Source organism: Schistocerca gregaria, chromosome 2 (assembly GCF_023897955.1).
Source record: "Schistocerca gregaria isolate iqSchGreg1 chromosome 2, iqSchGreg1.2, whole genome shotgun sequence".
Classification (NCBI taxonomy): Eukaryota; Metazoa; Arthropoda; class Insecta; order Orthoptera; family Acrididae; genus Schistocerca; species Schistocerca gregaria.
Window position 1 is genome coordinate 336,403,206 of NC_064921.1, and position 13,037 is coordinate 336,416,242.

Sequence of the window (13,037 nt, forward strand, 5' to 3'; positions counted from 1 at the left end):
ATAATCTCTTTTATCTCATCACACATTTCATCAATTTCTTCATAATCTCCAGAGCTAGTTGGCATATAAACTAGTACTACTGTAGTAGTGTTTATCTTTGCCACAATAATGCGTTCACTATGCTGTTTGTAGTAGCTTACCCGCATTCCTATTTTCCTATTCATTATTAAACCTACTCCTGCATTACCCCTATTTGATTTTGTGTTTATAACCCTATAGTCACCTGACCAGAAGTCTTGTTCCTCCTGCCACCGAACTTCACTAATTCCCACTATATCTAACTTTAACCTATCCATTTCCCTTTTTAAATTTTCTAACCTACCTGCCCGATTAAGAGATCTGACAGTCCACGCTCTGATCCATACAATGCCAGTTTTATTTCTCCTGATAACGATGTCCTCTTGAGTAGTCACCACCCGGAGATCCGAATGGAGGACTATTTTACCTCCGTAATATTTTACCCAAAAGGACGCCATCATCATTTAATCATACAGTAAAGGTGCATGCCCTCGGGAAAAATTAGGGCTGTAGTTTTGTGTCAGGCAAATCCAACACCTTCCATTAAAACCCTGACATAATAAGCAAATCTACTAGTATGTCACATAGCTTCGAATAAATCGTGTCATCAAATTAACCAAAGTAATACAAGTAACGAGTGAGCAAATGGAATGCCACAGACTAACACAAGAATGCCTAAATGCATGTCGTACCTTCCCACCGTGAGGCAGACACTGTTCCGAGGGGAGAAACGAGAACAGAAGCCGAGAGCAGAACCGTGTTAAGCTAGAAGGCCCTACGATAAGGGAGGGGCTGGACACCCACGCCGCCAGCCTACCTGTACGACTACACAACCCGCACGTTTTAGCGTGAGGCTTTTTCGCGTCTCAGGTACGTCAAGGACCACCCCCCAGCCCATGTTAAAAGATAGAGCCCTCCAGAAGAACAGTATAGATCTTACGATAACGCTAAAAGGACCACACTAGCTGCAGGTCTTAGCGTGAGACTTTTTAGCGTCTCTGTTACGTTGCAAACTTTAAAAACATTGCCCCACCATGATAAGTATAACGTTTCTCATTGGATGGACAGAATTTTTGTAGGCGGAGCTTAAGGTTAACATTGAGACCTTGATTGATCAGATGAAATCATAGCCAGATAGTTTTATTAAACTAACTTCGGTAAATTGTAGTAAGGAGAAGTTAGAGGAGAGTTAGTTCCGAGACGGCGAGCTGGATGGCTGGTGCGCCGGCCGCTGTCGCCCTGACGCTGCCTAAACACCGACAAGGTAATGAACGCACGCGATGCTGCATTTTTGAGCGCATAAGGCTTCACTCAGAACTGCAGAAGACTCATCTGTTAAACCCCCTTTTTGCATAATACTAGTGTCGATCGTCAATTAAAACTCGTAGTGGTCACATTTGCCACTTGAAGCAAAAATCTGAAACGCGATAATTTTTCTGTTATATAGTTATTGAGAAGCCACATCAGCCACTGTAATTTACGACAAGTTAGATAAGTAATTAAAGATAATTGAGGGTCACTGTAGACCATTTTGATAGTTTTCTCTTTTGTGAAACTTAATTTAAACCTAGATTATAGATGTGATATGCCATAGGTCATCCTTCGATCGATTGTAGAACTTGGAAACCCATTCAGGGAATATTCGTTCACATTTTTGTTGAACGCAGTTGGTTTTTACCATCCTGTATTAAAACATTTCCTTTTATCAATATTGCAATTTATAAACGATGATTTGTAAGTAGAATAAAATTTCCAATGGTAAAATTAACTGCTTTTTCGACGTTATTTTACCAGCTAACTAAAAATAGGAAAGCCTTGAACCCTTTCCACTAAATTTAGTTAGTATTAAGTTTCTTTTACAGGGAGTGCAGTGGAGTTGACGCTGAGATCATTTAGTATTTGGTTATATCATCGCTAGTCTCACTGAACTCTTCTGAATTCTACATGTCACGTGTGGTCTGGCGTCTCCTTACCAGCAACAGGTCCCAGGTTCAAACTAGTTAATTCCCTAAAAAACACGCTCAGAGCGTCGTTGCGCGAAAGTGGTAGTGAGAGAGGATATAGAACAAACAGACACCACCATAAATGTTTAGAGTTTCCCCTTTGCTTTAAGCCGTTCGCAGTAACAAAACAGCAAGGCCGTTTTGGTTAGTGTTACAGGGCCAGATCAGTCAATCATCAAGACTGTTGCCCCTGAAACTACTGAAAAGGCTGCTGCCTCTCTTCAGGAACCACACGTTTTTCTGGCCTCTCAACAGATACCCCTCCGTTGTGGTTGCACCTACGGTACGGCTATCTGTATCCTTGAGTCGCGCAAGCCTCCCCACCAATGGGAAGGTCCACGGTTCATACGGGGGGGGGGGGGGGGGATATTCATGTTATACTCGTGAAATGGTCGTAGGAGAAAATCTCCACTTCATCACCATCTCGAAGATGCTGTGTCCCATCGCTCGTGCGCCGACTATAACATCACTTTCAAACTCACTTAAATATTGATAATCGGCCATTGTAGCACCAGACTCTTTTTGCCTTATGTAGGCGTTTCCGACCGCAGTGCCGTATTCTGTATTTGAATACGCATGCCTGCACCAGCTTCTCTGTCGCCTCAGTGTAATTCTTGTCCTTTGCAGACGTACAGTGCACAGGTTATAACTGAAGCTATTTTGTAATGAATTAGCTGAAAACAGCCATTTTTATAGACATTCATTTCTCCATGACGATACTTCAAGGCACTCTGTCGCTCCTCTCCAAGCATTTACATTTTCGAAGGGCGTCCAGTAGGTAACACAATACATTTTGTTTGAGAAAGCAGTTCGGTGTTATTCAGGATTCCAGTGCACCATGTAGTTCCCCATTCTTTTCGCTACAGTACCTATTTTCCAACATAATCTCTTTTCAATGCGGCAGCCGGACACCGTATTACTGGTAGGGCCTGAGCGCCCTCATGGCAACATTGTACTGGACAACCTTGGAGCCACCGTCTTTCTGCGTCAATAACCTACCCATAATCTATGTGCTCATTCCGACGGAGTGCATACTTGATTGAGCCAAACAGATTGAAGTCGTAAACCGAGCTGTAGGCTGGATGAGAAAAAACAGGTTTGCACGATCTCGTTGCGATGATGGCAGACGTCTCACTCAACGACTCATCGTGCTTTTGTTCAATTCCAGGCCTCCACAGATATTCTCTAAGTGGTTATGAATATCTGCGATGCTCTGGTTTTACTCCAAAACAAAATGGCAGCTCTCCGCTTGGCACGCACCTTCATTATAGACGCCATTTTGAAGGCCACGTGCAAAGTCGTCGTCATTCGGCACTTCATGAAACTATAGAGGCTAAGCGGGAATACCACACGATGTCGCAAAACAAGCGCAATATTTTTTCAACCGAACGGGCCGAAAAAATAATTTCATTTGTTATTAAATGGCTCTCGCATTTACGTATCTTGAACATTGTTTCCCTATATAATTGCGCAGGCTTCCGCGACCAAAGTCAGCCGACATAAAAGTTTTCTGGGTATTAGACCCAGAATAAGGCCGCCGCAACCATGGCCGAAACGTTGGTTTTTCTCCAGCAGCAGTAATTTTATGCATTATCACGCGGTACCATACCCAGAAAACTTTTATGTCGATTGTTTCCTTACCAACGATGTTGCAGAATTTTGAAACATAAATTTCGTAGACAGCTATTATACGAGTAAAGCTACGTCAGTAGCCACCACCGGTTGCATGCAATCTATCCTTTCTAAACACTGTCTGTACCTTTGTAAAAAATTCGTTAGAATTTCTCTCTGGCTTCAGCCAGCTTTCTGTACCTATAACGATTTCAGCTTCGGTGCTTTCTATCAGCGCTTGAAGTTCCGGTGCTTTGCCAATGCAGCTTCGACAGTTTACAATTACAATACCGATTGCTGCTTGGTCCCAACATGTCCTGACTTTGCCCCGCACCCTTTGAGGCTGTTGCCCTTTCTATACTTGCCCGAGGCCATCTAACCTAAAAAAAAAAAAAACGCCCAGTCCACGCCACACAACCCCTGCTACCCGTGTAGCCGCTTGCTGCGTGTAATGGACTTCTGAGCTATCCAGCGGAACCCGAAACCCCACCACCCTATGGCGCAAGTCGAGGAATCTGCAACCCACACGATCGCAGAACCGTGTCAGCCTCTGATTCAGACCCTCCACTCGGCTCTGTACCAAAGGTCCGCACTCAGTCCTGTAGACGATGCTGCAGATGGTGAGCTCTGCTTTCATCCCGCTAGCGAGACTCGCTGTCTTCACCAAATCAGATAGCCGCCGGAACCAGAGAGGATTTCCTCCGATCCATAGCGACAAGCATCATTGGTGCCGACATGAGCGACCACCTGATGGGTGCACCCTGTAACCTTCATGGCATCCGGAAGGACCCTTTCCACATCTGGAATGACTCCCCCCGGTATGCACACGGAGTGCACATTGGTTTCCTTCCCCTCTCTTGCTCACATATCCCTCAGGGGCCCCATTACGCGCCTGACGTTGGAGCTCCCAACTACAAGCCCACCCTTTGCGACCGCCCGGATCTTGCAGACTGAGAGGCAACCTCTGGAACAGGACGTGCAGCCATGTCCGGCCGAATACCAGTATCAGCGGGAGACAGAGCCTGAAACCGGTTCGTCAGACAAACTGTAGAGGCCTCCCGTTCAGCCCTCCGGAATGTATTTCGCCGCCTGCCACACCTCGAGACAACCTCCCACTCTACCACAGGTGAGGTATCAGCCACAGTCGTAGTCCGATCGGGGGATGCGTGGGACGAGCTGGCCGTCCCCGACAAACCCCCATCCGGACCCCCACAGTGATGCCCATTGGCAACAGCCTCAAGCTGTGTGACCGAAGCCAACACCGCCTGAAGCTGCGAGCGAAGGGATGCCAACTCCGCCTGCATCCGAACACAGCAGTTGCAGTCCCTATCCATGCTAAAAACTGTTGTGCAAAGAACGTCTGAACTAATCTACAGAGAGCACAAACAACTCGACACAAAATTTAAACGGTTATTAAAATACAAGATTGCCTAATAGATGCAGTAATGCTGCTACTTGCGCACTGCTGACACACTGCTCGGCGGCGGAAGGAGACTACGCGATTTTACACTATTCAGGTACTAAAACGCCATGCTACACTCTCAAATACTATAATATGCCCGAAATTCATGAATTAAACACTGCAAGTACCAAAAACACGCAAAGGAATTAACAATTAAAGTAACAAATAAGTGAGCTAAGAGTATACGACTTGCTGCTGCAGCTGCTTACCCAACGGCTGCAGGGAGCACACTCAACTGTGGGCGACATTGTTTCCGCACATGGAAATTCTTCCACCGACAAGTACAAAACACGACTTGCCGCAGACACACACACACACACACACACACACACACACACAAACACACACACACTTAGGATCAAGCAGTTACATCATTTCAGTGCCTGCAATCAGCTCAGTACCGTTCTATTGTAGGACTACAATATCATGGTCTTCGAAGAGACAGCAAAGTTATCCAAATCGTGCACAGTGTCCTTAGCAGTCGACAATGGTTAGTGGCTGACGTTATAGATTAGCACCTACCACAATATTTATCAACTGAATTGTTGATTAATAATTATATCACGAAAGCTAAGGTCCGTCACAGAGATTATGTCACAAAAGTCAAAGATTACGGCATAAGGCGAATGGTAGAACTTAGAAATTGGGCACAGAATCTCAGAAGTTCAAAAACTTAAAAAGAAGTAATTGAACCATTGTCAAATTATTACATATACATTCGTAAGTAAGAACAGTACAAATTAGCCCATTGATAACATTAAACTTCAAAAATGTCATCGCAACCTCGAAATCTCGATGCTGTGCCAGAGGGCACGACTTTGACGTGGGTTCAGTGACTAGGTCGCTTCTTTGACGTATTCATTCAGTCCTGAGGCTACAAATGAACACAATCCACTGCAGTGGGCAATCCCTATTGTTGCTGTGCCCTGCATGCATTTTCAGCCTCAGGACTGACTGGACACTCCACAGAAGCGACCATTAACAGCGGTCCACTAAAGTGGACGTGGTGCACCACAGTGTTACTTAGATTTCCTTGTATTACATATAGCATATCAAGTGTCATTCATCAAAGTGTACCACAGTAAATTACTATATTGTAGCATATTTTTATTATTATTGGTTATTTCACATTTCTGTTCTAGTGCCACGCAGTCTATACAAGTGGTGTCTAAATAATCATTATGTACAATTGCTTCCTTTACTGAACTACAGCAGTTTTCTGCTACCATGGATGTTTGGTTTGCGTTGGTAGTACCTTACAGTTACACCTTTTTAAAATTTTGGTGTAAATTCGTCAGTGCAACCCACAGTATTCTCGTAAACAGTGGGTGACAAGTAAACAGAAGCACTACTGTAAAATTAGAGAAAAAATGTAAGCGGGACTAATTTTTATTTCCTTTAGATTGCATGATTCCTTACTTTGATATTTGTAGCCTCACTGTGTAGCTTAGTATCATTCTGTGAGTGTTAGATTCTAGTGTTTCTAATCCATTTCCTTCCCAAAACGATTTTTTGTAAATACTGTGAACTGTTCTGAGCACATTTTTCAGAAATGGTCCAGCAGGAAAATATCCATCGACCCATGTTCAACTCACTGCAAAAACTGTCATTTGCTCAGGAGCTCACGGTGGCGGACTTGTCCAACTTGAAGCAAGCAAAACCGAAGGCCAAACTCAACGACCGCAAATCAGGGTGCCGCAGACAACTTTTCCGGCATTCGAATGTAAAGTCTAGTCCTGGAACAACTACATACAGCCTCTGGAGATTCACTATGCTACACATCAGATATCAGGTGATGTGGAATGAAAATCATGTTTACTAGATTATGCGGGCCCCAATGTATTTCAGCTTCTTCTGAAATTCCTGCCTGCTTGTGAACTTGTTGCCTGCTCGGACGAGTCTCGTTTCAAATTGTATCGAGCGGATGAACGTGTACGGGTGTGGAGACATCACGAAACCGTGGACCCTGCATGTCAGTAGGGGACTGTTCAAGCTGTTGGAGGCTCTGTAATGGTGTTGGGCGCGTGCACTTGGAGTGATAAGGGACCCCTGATACGTCTAGATACGACTCTGACGGGTGACACGTACGTAAGCATCTTGTCTGGTTACCTGCATCCATTCATGTCCATCGTAGATTCCGACGGACTTGGGCAATACCAACAGGAAAATACGACGCCCCACACGTCCAGAATTGCTGCAGAGTGGCTCCAGGAACACTCTTCTGGGTTTAAACACTTCCGCTGGCCATCAAATATGAACATTATTGAGCATATCTGGGATGCCTTGCAACGTGCTCTTCAGAAGAGATCTCCACCCACGCGAACTCTTATGGATTTATGGAAAGCCCTGGAGGATTCATGGCATCAGTTCCCTCCAGCACTGCTTCAGACATTAGTCAAGTCCATGTCACGTCGTGTTGCGGCACTTCTGTGTGCTCGCGGGGGCCCTAGGCAGGTGTATCAGTTTCTTTGGCTCTTCAGTGTACTTGTAATGAAACTGAACAGCTCACTTCGCTTCTGTGGAGATTTCATAGTGACGGATTGTACTCAATCTAGTATTGACTCATATCCTATTCCCAAGGAAAAAAATGATGTCAGATTCGAACGATATGAAATTGCTGTATCAGTGCTGTGGAGATGTATTATGCAACGTTCCTACGGACATGCATCGATGTCGGAAGAAACATTGCATCGTACTTCTTTACAGAACAGGTACTGCAATTTCGTATTTATCGGCTGATACCAGGCCTGCAACTTACAAATAAAATGTGTCACCTGTACTGGAATACCATTAATGGTATGTAACATGGGCGAAACATGGTATGAAACATGGGCGACGACAAGTGAAAGTTTTGGTCTGGGAATGAGATACGTTCGGATAGCTGAAGCAGTTAAGACGACCCCTTGCGTAAAGAACGCAATCTGGGTTTGAGTCCCTGTCCAGCACAAATTTTCGCCTTCGTAAATCCATTATACAGCTGGAGATGTTACATATTCGCAACTGTGAGTACGTTTCATGATGTCAAAATTAGCTGGTGGTTGGGTACTTTGCCAAGTTGTATCTTAAATAAGCATACTTGCAAATCTATTTACATGAAGACACACAGAGCTGAATGGTGATAAATACCCCCATTTGGTCTCTACCATTACCGAAGTTTACTCTTCGGAATGGCCCACACACCGAGTTTGTTCCAGCGGTATTTACAACAATCACTCTGGAAAGCTCCGAACGCTGTGATACAGAACGACATAATTTACAGACGCAAATTTGAAATGTAACAAAGGCAAGTGAACCTTCTCTCAACGCAAAGTCGAATTCTTAAGACAAATGCTGTCTGCATACGGCACACAGCATCAAACCTTACAGCTACCAAGGACGTCCAGCAGTCATGTACTGCATTACAACAAATAAAGTACTATCGGAAGTTCCTTCCTCATGAAGCTTCCATCAGTGTACCACTGCACAAGTTGTATATAAGCGAACCAAATGTAACTGGAATAGTGAATGCCAACGTGAAATTAACAAATTGAACTAAAATTTGCTTGATGGCAAATCCTAGCAAAATGCTTCAGTTGTTGCAGATGATTCAGACTACAGCTTCAAAGAGGGCGACAGTAGTACAACGAAATTATAATCAGATCGAGAAGAAAGCTCGTGTGATTATACCTGCAATCAAGGAATTTCATTAAACTTCCTGGAAGATTAAAACTGTGCCGGACCGAAAGGCAAAGGTCCCGAGTTCGAGTCTCGGTCTGGCACACAGTTTTAATATGCCAGGGAGTTTCATATCTGCGCACACTCAGCTGCAGAGTGAAAATCTCATTCTAGAAACATCCCCCAGGCTGTGGCTAAGCCATGTCTCCGCAATATCCTTTTTTCAGAAGTGCTAGTTCTGCAAGGTTCGCAGGAGAGCTTCTGTAAAGTTTGGAAGTAGGAGACGAGGTACTGGCAGAAGTAAAGCTGTGAGGACGGGGCGTAAGTCATGTTTGGCTAGCACTGTTGGTAGAGCACTTGCCAGGTAGGAAAGGTCCCGAGTTCGATTTTCGGTCCGGCACACAGTTTTAATCTGACAGGAAGTTTCACATCAGCGCACACTCCGCTGAACAGTGAAAATCTCATTCAAGGAATTTCATGATTAGATGTACAGATGTAAATTTACCCTCCTCGCAGACCACAAACCATTAGTGGCTATTTTGGATCGACCAAACTTGTTCCTACACAGATAGCACAACGTTTTCAGTGCTGGGAGATACTTCTGTTTAATTAAGACTATGAAATTACATCCAGATCCACAGCACAACACACAAATACAATTTGCTCACACGTTTGATAGTAGGGCAAGATAAAAAGTTTCACTCACCTGTTGGTTTTTCAGTTGACGTCAATACTAAAGGCACAGTGGAAAAGTTCCCTGCATACTCTAACTTAATTGTCAAACTTGTACCTAAAGACTCTGTTTTGTCGAAGATGGAACAGTACATTCAAGCACACCGGCCTAATGATAAGAAGTTGCTTACTCACCAGAGATTTAATATTTTTGGAATATGAGGTATGCAGTTACAGTATACAAAGGTGTCATTCTGGTACTTTCAGAATCACCCAAGATGCCATAGCAGCGCCTTTGGGGCACAGTTTGTACAAAACACATTGTCACTGAGCATTGCTACTGTAAAGAAGTTGACAAAATCACTGAAATTATATTGGCTAAATGATCACTCATGTCAAAAATGCCAATCATTTCGGCCTCGCCGATATTTTCTGTGACCACAGGTAGCAAAACACTGGCCACATCCGAATACTAGTTTAGCAGGGCCATTTCTAGAATATTACTTGCTCATCCTCATCGATGGTTACTCCAAATTTCCATTTGTGATACAGACGTCATCGATATCTTCAACAAAGAGTATTCATCCTCTGCCGAAGGCTTCTCTATTGAACGGTTGCCGCAATCTGTTGTCACCAACAACGCTACACAATTTTTGTCTCGGAAATTTAAACTGTTCTGTGAAGCCAAAGGAATTTCACATTTCACAACTACAAAGTTTCATGCTGAGACAAATCCACTCGCTGAAAGTTCCGTGTCAAATTATACATGACGACGGTGACTCAACGCCACGATAAAGACATTGCTTTACCGATCTTTCTCCCTCAGTACAGAGCCATTCCACACAACGTGCAGTTTCCAGCTGAGAAACTACATGGAAGAGTATGTCGGATATTTATGTCAATTTTAAAGGCACTCATGCTGCCACATACAGAACTTCAGTGGCAGCGCGAACAAAATGTTTTTTAAACTTAATGAACCAGGAAGCACTTCACAGTGTAAAAGTATGGGAAAAAGAAATGTATAGCAGGCTTAGTCATGAAGTAGCTTGGCAATGTCATGTATCACATTAACCTTTCATATCGCAAGCCGTTACAAAAACAAAATCAGACTGCTCCACGCTTACGTACATACAGGAAGAACTCCTACAAATCAGGAGACCTCAATAAATTTGAGGGATCTTCCGCCACCTGCATCCTGCATGAACTGATGAAAGTAGACATCGCACCTCTCACCTCAGAGCAGGCTACAGCCGTCGAAATGGCAGCCCCCTCACTATGGTTTTGTGTGGGGTTCCTGTGGTGCCGCGAGCAAATGTCAGGGGGAGCAACATACATGCACCCACCAAATACTCACGCAAGGAAGCGAGAGAGAGCATTCGAGGGATCTGATACAACGGTTTTGTGACACCATTTGCCACCGAATCAGTCCATGCATCTACGCCAGAGCGGTTGCTAATAAGTGGTATCAGACTGCCAAGTTCTTTGTAAATCTGACTCGCCTTTTAATCACCGCAAAAACACCACATACACTAATTTTTTTTTCTTTACTGTGTTTCGATTCCCCCTGAAGGGGGCGGGCTGGCAGCTACTTAGTACGCCGCTCTTCAGCATACAGAACTTGTCTGAAAGAGATGAAGATATTAAATAATAAAAGCACGCGATAAAATCAGTGGTTTTATGAAACGTCCTCTTAGAAGAATTGTACATGATTGTGCTTAAACTGACACACAATATTTTTTAGCGCAACGCAGTCTGACTTTCAGTAATCCCTACAAGAGAATGGCCCTGACTAACATTGACCTATATGTTTCACAAATCGCTTACCTCACCAAAAATCTTCGTTACTCGAACTACTGCAATACAGCGAGCGCCTCTACTGCCAGCTAAATAAACGATTCAAACTACGGAACGCACTAACTACTGATAGGCATAGTTAGCAAATGAAAGATTTTAATAGAGAACAAACAATGTATTTACCTTAATAGTCATAATATATATAGCAGTTCATGACATCCATTCTTACGCTGCCCAACAGTACAATGGCAGACAACAATGCAAACCAGCCACAGACTGCACATGGCACAGCCAGTGATTTTCATACAGAGCGCTTCGTGGCGGCGGCGTTACCAATAAAAAAACCTAAACAGCCTACTTACAACTTAAATAGTAAAATGGCGGAAAATTGTGGAACTTAAAACATAAAACAAAGGGCTGATGATACTAATAAAATACTCAGGAAGCAGATAGGTAAAATAATAGACAGACAATTAAAAAACACGGCGACAGTCTGGTTTCTCTTCACAAGAGATATAAAATTCACACCCAGTGACAGCATGATTTCTGTTCGCAACGCTATGGAAAGATCCACGACACTGAACACTCACTTGAATGCTGCCCGAAAAAGTTGGCACAAATATGACATACCACAGCTGAGGGCAGACGTGGGCAACCTGGACAGATGATGGGAAAGAAAAGGGTGGAAGCAGAGGAAAAAACGAAGTAGGAGGGAGGGGGGAAGGAGCCAATAGAGGACAAAAACCCATAAGAGAGGGGTTTGGGGGTGGGCAGACGTGACAGGGTGTGGGGAAGGGTAGAGGATGGGAGTGCAAAAGTACTCGGGGGGGGGGGGGGGGGGAGGGAGGCAGAGAGAGGTTAGGTGGCGAGAAAACAGGATGGAAGGGGAGGGGGGCAAGAGGGAGCCCAGGGAAAGGACAGAGGAAAGGAGGGGGAGATGAGGATCAGAATTGATGGGATCATCCAGGAGGGGGAGTTGACAGAAGCCACCTTGGGAAAGGAGATGAAGGGTGAAATAATGGAGGGTAGGGGGGACACAACAGTGAAGGCATGTCAGAGGACGGGGGTTTGGGAGGAGAGGAGCAACCAGGGGATGTGGGGGATCAAGGCGGCGGGAAGTTTAGGGTATGCGAGGAATAAGAGCAGATAGGGGAAAGGAGACAGGTTCTAGAGGATCGGCGTGGGGGCGTGAGCCGTATACGGAATGCGAAGTGCATGGCACTCGAAGATCTGGAGGGACCAAATACACTATCGACCCGTGAAATTCCGTCTCTCCCACCCCTTTCTTCAGGAAGAATATACAGTGAACGAGATCCATGAAATATGGTAGTACGAAACCAAAACGCTGCAAATTTTCCGTCCTAATCATAGCGGAACCAGTGCTCTGTATCTCACGATTTTAATGAACACAACACTTTTCTATTATACTCTTCCTGCATCTTTCTCCGCCAGATCCGCTCTCGTCCTCCAAGAGCGTTTCCCTGTTGGAGCGACAGTAGCATCTACAATGAGCAGGCGGCGTCATCTGTCGCCGAGGCCACGCAACAGAGCGCGCGTCGTGCTGCTACACCAGTCCAGGAGGTGGAGAACGAGCCAGCTCTGTGATTGGTGGACGTCGGACGCCGCGCCACGCCGGCCGGCGGGAGAGGGACGGCACGCGGCCCGACTTGGCCCTCTGCTCCGCGGCCGAGTAATTAATGTGGCTTTATTAACAAAGTTGCGGGAGCCGCTGTAGCCAAAATACTGCTTTCAGGCCGGGCCGGGGCGCGCTGTGTCGCCGTAACGTGATTACTTTGGACAAGTCGCTCCTCCAAGAGCTCAGC